The sequence below is a fragment of the Tursiops truncatus genome, chromosome 17 (genome assembly GCF_011762595.2).
Source record: "Tursiops truncatus isolate mTurTru1 chromosome 17, mTurTru1.mat.Y, whole genome shotgun sequence".
Taxonomy (NCBI): domain Eukaryota; kingdom Metazoa; phylum Chordata; class Mammalia; order Artiodactyla; family Delphinidae; genus Tursiops; species Tursiops truncatus.
Window position 1 is genome coordinate 8,065,836 of NC_047050.1, and position 12,748 is coordinate 8,078,583.

General features: G+C 41.7%; 2 protein-coding genes across 17 annotated transcripts in view; one reads left to right on the plus strand and one right to left on the minus strand.

Moving 5' to 3' along the window:
• Window positions 1-5,542, plus strand: part of LOC109548309 (uncharacterized) — a 54,423-nt gene extending 48,881 nt beyond the window's left edge. The window contains exon 6 of the mRNA XM_073794766.1: window positions 5,180-5,542. The gene's annotated coding sequence lies outside the window, so the exon portion shown is untranslated. The remainder of the gene's footprint in view (window positions 1-5,179) is intronic.
• The window catches only part of ASPH (aspartate beta-hydroxylase), a 418,870-nt gene that overhangs the window by 39,477 nt on the left and 366,645 nt on the right, over window positions 1-12,748 (minus strand). For 15 of the 16 annotated variants that reach the window (XR_012327192.1, XR_012327191.1, XR_012327194.1 and 12 more), the window contains one exon: window positions 9,289-9,359. The exons of the other annotated variant lie outside the window; for it this stretch is intronic. The gene's annotated coding sequence lies outside the window, so the exon portion shown is untranslated. The remainder of the gene's footprint in view (window positions 1-9,288; window positions 9,360-12,748) is intronic. 16 annotated transcript variants of the gene reach the window in all.

Genomic DNA, 12,748 nt, shown 5'->3' on the forward strand with positions numbered 1-12,748 from the left:
CTTATCTATAACCCATGATGTCCTGGGATTCAATATTAGCAACACTTGGACATTTGGGCTAGGAGGAGAGATGAAGTTAAATGTTTGCGTTTCTACCTTTGTCTTTTGACAGAATGAATGGGAGTTGCAAATGTAGTGAAGCACACTGGCCGTGCTGAGCAGGCTTGGTGCCGCTGAAGGGGGCAAAGGATTTGGTAGCACATGATGTGGGTCTGAATCCCAGTTCTGCTACTCAACAGTATAGCCCTAAGCAAGTAATTTCGTCTCTCAAACATCAGACGCTCACCAGCTAAGGGTCATCATCATCAGTGGCCTGCTTACCTCCTGGGGGGTGTGTGAAGGTCAAAGAGGATGGGAGATAGGAAACCATTTAGTAAACTGCAACTCGGTCTTTTATATTTCAAACAGTCTAGGGCTCCAGTGCTAGTAGGTCTCCTACACGTTAACAAAGCGGTATCTTAGCTTGAGCAAGCGGTCATTCTCATAGTGATCAAGAATGAGATTTTCTACACACAGAGAGATAGTCCGCCCCAAATAAATTGCAAATTAACTTTCAGCTTACTTCAAAGTTTCTTTTCAAGCTGCAAGAGTATGAGAAGGAGGCATCAGAACAGATATCCTCATGCCGAAATCAGGAAAACTCAAATAGAGGCTCGAAGCCAGTGGTGTAGCTTCTACACCTCTGACCTGCCCAGGGTGCAGATCTTGGCTTTTTCTCCTCTCCCACCCCCAAACCCTGAGGTGATCTCATTTAACCCTGTGGTGTTGAATGCCATCTATATGCTGAAGATGCTGGAAGTTACAGCTCCAAATTGAAACTTTCCCCGAGCTCCAAACATATACCCAGTTAAATTTTCAATACTGTCACTTGGTTATCTAACAGGTACTAGAAAATTAACATGGCCTGTACTGAGCCATTGATCTCCTCTTCAAGTCCACTTCCCACCGAGCCTTAAATATTTCAACCAATGGCAGGACCAATAGCTCAGATCAAAATTACAGGAATCATGCATGCTAGACTCTGCCCTGGAGCCTACCAGGGTTCAAATCTCAGCTCTGCCGCTTATTAGCTCTGTGACTTTGGATAAATTACTTAATCGTTCTGTGCCTCAGTTTCCTTATCTGAAAATGGGAACCATACAGTACCTATCTCTTCATGTTTTTTGGTGAAGATAAAACATATGTTAGTACACATCAAGCACTCACAATGGTGCCTAGAGCGTTGTAGGTTCTATGGAAGGGTTTGCTGTTGTTATCATTTCCTCATGCCTTATCTAAATTTCATTAGCTCTACTTCCAAAGCATACCTTAAACTGGATGACTTTTCACTATCCCAGTACCACAACCCCAGTCCAGACCATCATTCCAGCTCTGCAGAATTCCCGGGCCCTTCCTACTCGCCTCCCTGTCTTTGCTCTCCCTCTGCTCTGTCCATCCTCGGCAGAGCAACCAGAGTCTGGGCTCCTTACCTGCAAGTCCCACCTGTTCTAGTCCTGCTTTCCTTTCCAATCTCATTCCTGTTCCCTACCTCATTCAGGATGGTCTAGCTGCCATGATGGCTCATCTGCATCACTTAATTCTCAGCTCAAATGGCATGTCTTCTAGGAGACCTTCTCTTGTCTCCACCATCAGAGGCCTCCTCTACCAGTCACTGCCCACCATCGTCATATCCTCCTCTTTTCTTCATAGGCTTAGCAGGATCTGAAACGACCATATTAATGGACAGGCCTAGAGGTCCCTGTTCATTTCATCCCATGGAATCTCAGGTCCTTGACTGCGAGGACCCACTTTGTCTACTTTGTTGCCATCTGACAGTGCTAAACTTTACCTGATGCTTGAGAGCCTGGAAAACAGTAAAGTCTAAGAAATCCCCCCATCCTTTGTATTTGAGAAATGATTTGCTTGCAAAGAACCATCCTTCATCATACACCATGATCAAGTGGGGTTTATCCCAGGAATGGAAGGATTCTTCAATATATGCAAATCAATCAATGTCATACACCATATTAACAAATTGAAGGATAAAAACCGTATGATAATCTCAATAGATGCAGAAAAAGCTTTTGACAAAATTCAACACCCATTTTTGAAAAAACTCTCCAGAAAGTAGGCATAGAGGGAACTTACCTCAACATAATAAAGGCCATATATGACAAACCCACAGCCAACATCATTCTCAATGGTGAAAAACTGAAACCATTTCCACTAAAATCAGGAACAAGACAAGGTTGACCACTCTCACCGCTATTATTCAACATAGTTTTGGAAGTTTTAGCCACAGCAATCACAGAAGAAAAAGAAATAAAAGGAATCCAAATCGGAAAAGAAAAAAGTAAAACTGTCATCGTTTGCAGATGACATGATACTATACATATGGAATCCTAAAGATGCCATCAGAAAACTACTAGAGCTAATCAATGAATTTGGTAAAGTAGCAAGATACAAAATTAATGCACAGAAATCTCTTGCATTCCTATATGCTAATGATGAAATATCTGTAAAAGGAATTAAGGAAACACTCCCATTTACCATTGCAACAAAAGAAATAAAATATCTAAGAATAAACCTACCTAAGGAGAAAAAAGACCTGTATGCAGAAAACTCTTAAGACACTGATGAAAGAAATTAAAGATGATACAAACAGATGGAGAGATATACCATGTTCTTGACTGGAAGAATCAACATTGTGAAAATGACTATACTACCCAAAGCAATCTGCAGATTCATTGCAATCCTTATCAAACTACCAATGGCATTTTTCACAGAATTAGAACAAAAAATTCACAATTTTTATGGAAACAGAAAGACCCCAAATAGCAAAGGAATCTTGAGAAAGAAAAATGGAGTTGGAGGAATCAGGCTCCCAGACTTCAGACTATACTACTAAGCTACAGTAATCAGGACATTGTGGAACTGGCACAAAAACAGAAATATAGATCAATGGAACAAGATAGAAAGCCCAGAGATAAACCCACGCACATATGGTCACCTTATCTTTGACAAAGGAGGCAAGAATATACAATGGAGAAAAGACAGCCTCTTCAGTAAGGGGTGCTGGGAAAACTGGACAGTTGCATGTAAAAGAATGAAATTAGAACAAGCCCTAACACCATATACAAAAATAAACTCAAAATGGATTAAAGACCTAAATGTAAGGCCAGACACTATGAAAATCTTAGAGGAAAACATAGGCAGAACACTCTCTGACATAAATCACAGCAAGATCCTTTGTGACCCACGTCCTAAAGAAACGGAAATAAAAACAAAAATAAACAAATGGGACCTAATGAAACTTAATAGCTTTTGCACAGCAAAGGAAACCATAAACAAAACCAAAAGACAGCCCTCAGAATGGGAGAAAATATTTGCAAATGAAGCAACTGACAAAGGATTAATCTCCAAAATATACAAGCAGCTCCTGCAGCTCAATATCAAAAAAAACAAACCACCCAATCCAAAAATGGGCAGAAGACCTAAACAGACATTTCTCCAGAGAAGATATACAGACTGCCAACAAACACATGAAAGAATGCTCAACATCACTAATCATTAGAGAAATGCAAATCAAAACTACAATGAGATATCACTTCACACCACTCAGAATGGCCATCATCAAAAAATCTACAAGCAAAAAATGCTGGAGAGGGTGTGGAGAAAAAGGAACCCCCCTTGCACTGTTGGTGGGAATGTAAATTGATACAGCCACTATGGAGAACAGTATGGAGGGTCCTTAAAAAGCTGAAAATAGAACTACCATATGACCCAGCAATGCCACTACTGGGCGTATACCCTGAGAAAACCATAATTCAAAAAGAGTCATGTACCACAATGTTCATTGCAGCACTATTTACAATAGCCAGGACAGGGAAGCAACCTAAGCAACCTGTCAACCTTTATCCATCGACAGATGAATGGATAAAGAAAATGTGGCACATATATACAATGGAATATTACTCAGCCATTGAAAGAAATGAAATTGAGTTATTTGTAGTGAGGTGGATTGACCTAGAGTCTGTCATACAGAGTGAAGTAAGTCAGAAAGAGAAAAGCAAATACCGTACGCTAACACATATATGTGGAATCTAAAAAAACCCAACCAAACAAAAAATGGTTCTGAAGAACCTAGGGGCAGGACAGGAATAAAGACGCAGATGTAGAGAATGGACTTGAGGACACGGGCAGGGGGAAGGATAAGCTGGGACGAAGTGAGAGAGAGGCATGGACATATATACACTACCAAACGTAAGGTAGATAGCTAGTGGGAAGCAGCCGCATAGCACAGGGAGATCAGCTCGGTGCTTTGTGACCACCCAGAGGGGTGGAATAGGGAGAGTGGGAGACAGACGCAAGAGGGAGGGGATATGGAGATATATGTGTACGTATAGCTGATTCACTTTGTTATAAAACAGAAACTAACACACCATTGTAAAGAAATTATACTCCAAAAAAGATGTTATTAAAAAAAAAGAACCATCCTTCCCCAAAATGACTTAGTTCATGGATGCTAAGACACAGACCTTCCAAGTTTCTATTCTTTGCCTTATAAATGACTAGCTGAACTACTTGTCTCTACTGAGCAATTGGATCGAAATATTTATTAACCAAACTTTGGTTAATATTCTCTCCTTCCCCGAGACCACTGAACTGTAGCCCACCCTCATCCTGAGCCAGCAGGCGGGTGAGAATACGTTGGCTGCAGGGTAAACTGTTCTCTGATCTACTGTCTGATCAGACCACTCCTTCACCCCACTCTCCCACACAGATTCTTTCTAGCCTTTTCACTCCTCCCTGTAAAAGGAAAACCCTTGTTTAACCGTTGAGGTATTCACAGATCTTATGGCCACAGCTTCCTTTCTATTGTAATATTCCTCTTCTCCTACTGCAATAATTCTTTTCCTCCCTTGCCATAATCTTTCTGAATAGTCTCTCTTAAATAAATCTGGAATTGTTTTTTTATTTGACAGTTTCTGGTGTCTGAAAGGTGCCTGGACCATCGTAAGTGCTTAATGGATATCTATTATGGAATAAAAATAGAGTGTCATTTGGGATTCTAGTCAAAATACTGCAGCTTCTGTATGGCAGCCCTGTGCACGGTGGATCTGTTAGGGAACCGCTGACCAAAACCGCCCGCCTTGGCCAGGCACGATGGTAACCACTTGCCTGGGCTGTCTCACAACAGGAGGTCCCGATAAGGAACACGGTGCTTGCACGGTGCTACCACCGAAAACTAACCGGGAGAATTCGAGAGGGGTGGAAAGGAGGGAGGAGATGCCAGCCCATAACATATCCTACCAACCTCCCAGAATCCTTCTTGCTGGAATCCATCTTGGCTGAGAGAGGCGCATGCCACCCGGAAGGATGCTGAGTCAGACCAGATATGGGCAACAAGCAAGATGACTGGCCAGAGACAACCCGGAAACTAACCCCATGACCATAAAACCTGAGACTGTGAGCCACGTGCCAGAGCAGTTCTCCTGGGTTCCTTACCCCACGATCTCCGCCCAGGCGCCCCTTCCTAGTAAAGTCTTTTGCTTTGTCAGTACGTGTGTCTCCTCAGACAATTCATTTCTGAGTGTTAAGACAAGAGCCCACTCTTGGGCCCTGGAAGGGGTCCCCCTTCCTGCAACAAATCTAATGCTCATTGCTTAATACCCCCTCCCACCACCAACTGCTATGAAGCACACAGACAAGGCATTCAGGCCAAGAGTAGGTGGCTGATGGTAGAAATGGAATTGCCATTTACCCAGCCACTTCTTTCATTCTTATTCACTTGCAGAGAAAATGCCTGCCCTGGTCGTCTCCAGAGTTTAGTTCCCTCATTCTCCACTCTAGCCTTCATTGTGTACCACCTGGACTGGGATGCTGGATAAAGTTGCTGAATAAGGATGGGTCTGTCTTTGTATCTGCAGGAGGCGAACTACCCATGTAACCCAGGGCTATTATTATAAATAAAATTTCCCACTTTTCAAGCAGATATTTAGCATCTTATAACTTTTGTATCAAATTTGTGTTGTATTCTTGGTTACATTTAAAAATTAAAACCAACAGAAACAAAACAGAGTAAAATAAAATACTCACTAAGCCCTAAATACTGCCACCCCAACACACACACACAATCTTCCATTATTTTTACATTTTTCTTTGCTTTAGATCACCCGTGCTTAGTCTCAGTCTGACTATAATTTTACGGGAAAAATTATCTTCAGCCTTGAAAGATAGAGCAACTCCTATATTTTCCATATACTGTTTAAACAGCTATGATTTAAAAAAGCCAAACTTTCCACACCAGTTTAGTTTTTCCTCTTCTCGTGACTAACCTAAGCATCCTTCTTAGTTGCAAATATATTAAATGATAATCATGACTGAGGTACATAGCTAATTTGGGTTTATTGCCTTCTTACATGCATAACAAACGAGCTTTGCAAGTTGGTATGATTATGTTTCAAGACCCATAAACTATTCATTTTATCGTAACTGTATTGTCAATTTTGAGTTAATTTATTTAAGAAAATTCTGCTCAGTGCTCTTAAGGAATCTATCTCAGGACTGGGCATGGAAGAGGGCGTCAATTAACTCTTTATTGGTGGGTTGATCATGGAAAGAGACTCTGCCATTCATGGGCCCTGGTGGTTACTCAGCACAATAAAAAATGCTGACACCAGCTGTTCTGGTGATAAGAGAGTCATTCTGAACTTGTAAGAATTAGAAATGGCTAATTATTCCGGATGAAAAATTTTAAAAGCAACATTCGGTTTATTTTAAACATTTCACATGTCAGGCAATCAGGTAATTTGTTGAGTACCCTCATCATGCTTGGTGTTGCACTAACAGCCAATGGGGTGATTAAAAAAATGGCATAAGAGCTCTTCTTTCAACACTGTTTTAAAGAATCTATTTTTATTTTGTTGCCATTTGCTTGGATTAGTTTAAACATTCTTTGAATTTATTTTCCTTACATTACTGATGTGTTCCTTTATTCCAGCTGAAATTGGCTCTATTTCCCAGAGTTTAAATCTTCTTGACAGTTATTGATAATGCCATTTCTCTACCCAGTGAATCACTTCACCCAGGACATACTTAATTCCTTTAAGCTTTTCTCTTCTTGCTTTCTTCTCCTCCTCCATCTTAACCAAATTCTGATTACTGAGCTCATTACAGTTTGTTTCCAGGTGTGTTTTAACATGTAGCGAATCTGAAATGTTTTCATTGAAGCAGGGAAATTGCTACCTTCCTCATTCATCCCACTGCTACCGATTTTCAAGCCCTAAGAATTTATCTCCATTTTGAAGATACATCATGGCAAAGGAGGACACAATCACTGATTCTTTTTAAGTTTGGATGGCTTAAAACTAGCTTAAAACACATCCTTTTTCTCCAGATAAACTTAAAATTTGGCACTACTTTCTTCAATTGATTCACACTTGTAGTGTCTTATGTCTTCAAAATTCATATTATAGACTCTGTTCAATTCTCCAAGTACGAATAAGGTTGTCAGGCAGCTTCAAGACTGCAATCAATGAGTAATACATACAGAGTGCAACGAATAAGTTAATTTATGGAAGGGCTCTCTGGTGATGAAAAGAATTAATGAAGTTTCCAAAGGTGCCCAATTTGTAATCTGGGGAGAATCTGATGCTGAGAGATCTTGACTTCAAGCCAAAGAAACAAAGACTACAGACCTACGAAAACTGGAGAGGGAGAGAATTATTATCTAACTCAGAGATTGCAAACAGCAGAACTCCAAACTTCGTCTGGCCTACAGATTGTTTTTATTTCTTTAACTTTGGTTTTGAATGCTTTTAGGAACGGCAAGCTGATCTGTCCACCACACTTCCCACCATCAACACTGCCCGACCCCTGAACCCATTCACACATTTGTATTACCCGCCTGGCACCTCAAGGCATTTCAGTCTGTGACCCAGTTTTCACAGTAAGGAAATGAGAAAACTGTGGAGGTGAGTGATTTGTTCAAGGTAGCTGATGAGCAATGTGTTTCATACGCGGGTTACCTCACCCACATCCTGACTGTCCATCTAGAATCCTTTGTACTTCAGCCTTGGTTATATTAGTCTGAGAGATTAAAGTCAGAACCAACTAAAAATCTATGAATGAAATCACAAAATTAGTTCAGAAGAAGGAGTTATGAAAAGGAAGCTTAGTTCAGGAGGTTGAGTAATTTAACCAAGCTGAAGGAGAAAGCTGGGTTTTGTGTCTTATACTCAACACCCTCCCCTACACACACACACACACACACACACACACACACACACACACACAGGGTTTATTGCTTATTTTGCAAAATGAAGGGAACAGCCTGTGAAAGGTGATTAAGTTATGGCATTTCTTTCTGTAAGCAAAGAGTCAAAATTTCCAAATAAATTTGTAGAAGGTGCTTGCCTTTAAAATGCCATTGGTCCTTCAAAAGAACAACCCAGTAAACTAACAGACATTAGTAAAATCTTACGGCACGCTCAGAAATTATTTTCTCATAGCTATCATATTACTCATGCAAGATTTCCTTATGTCAATACGTCCTCATTTCAAAAAGATCATTGGGGTAGGTGAAAGAGGCAACTGTGCGTCTTAACCAGTCATGCCATTAATGCAGTAAGCAAGCTCCATGATTACATAATAGGAACATAAAAGGGAACAGAGAAGGGTTTAGTTTGGGGAATTCTGGGCTCCTTGCACTTTCTGACTCAGAGCTAAACATTCGTTAAGAGAACAATGCTTCTGGTGGTTTTCTAAGACATTTAGAATAAGCCATTAACAATTAGGGCAGGTGACCACAGAATGAAGGGCAAGGTTCAGGTTGGTAATTAAAATACACTGCAGCAACATGGATGGACCTAGAGAGTATCATACTAAGTGAAGTAAGCCAAACAGAGAAAGACAAATATCATATGATATCCCTTATATGTGGAATCTAAAAAAATGATACAAATGAACTTACTGACAAAACAGAAAGAGACTCACAGACAGAAAACAAACTTATGGTTACCAAAGGGGAAAGGTGGAGGGAGGGATAAATTAGGAGTTTGAGATTAAAATACACGCGCACTACTATATATAAAATAGAAAACCAACAAGGATCTACTGTATAGCACAGGGGACGATACTCAGCATCTTGTAATAACCTATAATGGAAGACAGTGTAAAGAGTATATATATATATTTACACATATGTGTATGATTGAACCACTTTGCTGTACATCTGAAACTATCACATTATAACAAACCCTAATCAACTATATTTCAATAAAAATTTTAAAATGTATTAAAAAATACCTTTCTCTTCTTTTTTGTTTACTCCTTTTTTGTCTTCTGAGGGGTCATCCCAAACAGTCCCAGCAGGAGATCTAGATGGGTGAGAAAGATTGCTTGAAAAACTCTTGCATTTATGCACCAGTAAAGTTTTCTTTCTGGCAATATTCTCTTCTGCTTTTAGATTTTGATTAAACTAGACTCTTAGTTCTAAGCCATCCCCGTACTCTACAGCATTTTTTCCTGTCTCTATCCAGCTCTATGCACTATAACCGTTTGCTCACATATTCAGCTCCCTCATCTGCCTCTTCGCACCTCAAGGACAAGGAATTATGCCTTAATCAGTTTTGTACTCCTGGCACCTAACACAGTATATGTGATGTTATTAAAACAAAAAGAAGAAAACGAATGAGCAAAACCACACCAGATAATAACTGTCTGTGAAGGAGCCTGCTTTCTTTCTTTTTTTTTTTTTTTTTGGCTGTACGCAGGCCTCTCACTGTTGTGGCCTCTCCCGTTGCGGAGCACAGGCTCCGGACGCGCAGGCTCAGTGGCCATGGCTCACGGGCCCAGCCGCTCCACGGCATGTGGGATCTTCCCGGACCAGGGCACGAACCCGTGTCCCCGTCATCGGCAGGCAGACTCTCAACCACTGCGCCACCAGGGAAGCCCAGGAGCCTGCTTTCTTAAAACTCCACGTTTTAGTTAATACATTGAAACATAGAAAAGAGACGCAATGGTTGAGCTGCAAGAATCGGGGAGGCCACCTTATGGAGGGAATGGTGCCCTCAGGGGAAGGGAAGCCGGCTTAGACCCATGACCCAAGCATATCAGGGGGCTGAGTGGCTCCCATTGACCTCTGATGTCTTCTCTGTCCCCTACCAAGTTGTCCCCTTCCTCTGGTGTCTTGTTCCTTACCTTTGCCACCTCTTTGATGCTTGAGTGATCTGTGGCCATACTGATTTGTCTCGTAGATCCTCCTTTTTTAATTCCACCATAACAGACTAAACTCCTCGTTACCCATATTTTTACTTTGTATCTGTCAGTCTCTTCAATCTGATTGAAGTCTGGTCTTGCTGGCTCAGGAGTCCCTCTGTCTCTCTGACTTTCTCTTTCTCTCTCTCACTCAATCTCTTGCTCTCCATCTCTCTCCCTCCTTCTCCCCACTGATAGAGCATTTACTATGTACCAGGTGTGTTCTAGAAGCACCAACATTGCCCGTAGATCTGGGTAATGGGAGCTTTTGCCCTGGTCATGTGCATAGCATCCCCGTGGGATGAAATGCTCATTGGTGCCCAGGGACATGTCCACCCAGAGTCTGCACCCACCCCCCCTCCATGTCCCAAGTACCCGTGATGAAAGAATCCCCTGCCCCAATGGCCCCAAAGCTGCACCTGGGGCTTGTGTGGACCTGTTGCAAAGGCCCTCCTTCCTGAGCATGCCCGTGCTGTTGGTTGCGGGGTGAGGCTGGACGAGCTTTGCTGTGTGGGATACCCACATATGTGTCCATGAGGCCCCTCATGATACAGAACCCAGCCCGGGGTGTATGTACAAGGGGGTGATCTGTGGGTGGGGGGATGCCTCTTCTTTTATTTGATTCCCACTTTCAGCGCCCATAAATGTTAGCTCCTGCTATGTGCTTTACATATATTGCTTCATTTGTTCTTCACAACAGCTCCATGTGGGGGGAATCAAGCTCTTACGGGGAATTAGAGGGAATTTACAAGGTCTTAGGTAAACTCATTTATCCAACGAGTATTTATTGATCAACACAGTGGTGTGCAAAAACAAATGGCCTCTCCTCTCATGAATCTTCTTATGTCCACTGAACAAACCAATAAAGACAACCCAGTAAGCAAAGACTGTGTCATTGTACACTTACTAAATAGCAATCACGTGGACTGTTGCACTAACCCAGTCTTGGGTTCCTAGAAGACATTTAGGCTCAACCTCCACTACGATTTCCAAAAGGTCCTTGTAAATTTGTCTTCTTTTTGTGAACATTTTTTTCGTATGTCCTGTCTTCAAAGCAGATGTTCAAAATGTCTCTGCTTTTATAACCTAGAAGTGTTGGACACAACTTTCCAAGTTCTCTGGTAGTGTTAGTACCACAGACTACTTTGGTTATCTGTGGTGCTGGATGTCATCAGAGATTTTACATATGTACATATTTATATCTATCTCTATCTATCTACCTATGTATCTACGTATATACACGCATATACATATATACAGGAGCCTTGAAATCACTGAAGGCAACTTCCCTCCTCCAGCTCCCACAAGCTTAGGACTGGGCCCCTTGGAATGACTTAGAGGGTCTCCCTCAGAAGAGGAGATCATCTTGGAATCACTAAAGGTGCCTTTTCCCTGGACCACCAGGGTGCTTGTCTCCAGCCTAATCCCATGCTCCTGGGGCCTGTGGGTCAGGCCGGTGCTGCGCAGTGGAGCACAGGCAGCCCTGCTTGGGACAGAGGCCACAGCGATGGGTCAGGCACCCTCCCTGACTTGCGCCACTGGTGTAGGAACTGGTTCCCAGAGATAGAATATGGCTGTGAGAAACACGCCCGGGCAGCCAGTCAAACTGCGCCATAACTCTTGGGGTGGGGTGGGCCGGGGCCAGCACCATCCCTTCGGACTGGGTTAACCTGGGGGAAGCGGGGACTTCCTGCTGGCAAGGTTTTGGGAGACATATTTAAGTAACATAGGAGACTGGTGACCCTATTACATTTAGAATTTGTGATGCAGGTCATATAGGTTACATTTGGGATGAAGAAAAGTGGGGCTTAAAAAACCTGAATTGTGTTTCCTAACCCCCATCTCCTTCCTTCTTACAACACAGCTCTGCCCACAGGACTTCTTATTCAAAGCCATCTCCTCTTCTGCAGCCCACCTCCAGCTTTTGGCCCAGATGTGCCTTAGTTTCCTCATTTCTCCCAAGTCTTCATGCAAAAACTCTGCTCCTTTCTACCTTTCCCTTTGCTTCTTTCCTATTCTCAAGGACCAGTTCTCTTTTTCCTTATGGTCTTCCCAAAGAATGACTTGCAAATTTAGAAACCAAACTCTTGTGGTTGCTGAAAAGATCTGCAGAAATCATTCCGCAGCTATTCCAATTTTGCAGAAAGGGGAACTCACAGTGGCTGGAATCCATTTAGAGCCGATTTGTAGCACTAATTTCCCAAACCATAACTCTAAGATATCCACTGAAACCCTTGAGGAACTGGAAGGATGTAAACTGTAACTGTATCACAAGGATATAAATTTGAAATATCAGTCCAATAAGATATACATATGTAAGTTGAATGTTTGGTTGATTATTTATTTATGATATGTGTCTATAATATATATGTTAAACACAGTGAGTTTAGAACCCAGTAGATACTTAACCCACTTTCTGAGTCTCAATAAAATTTTTGGTAAGGTTACTGTGAATTTCAGAAATAATACTAATAACTTTGAAATTGCTTAATTTTTATTAGAAGAAATG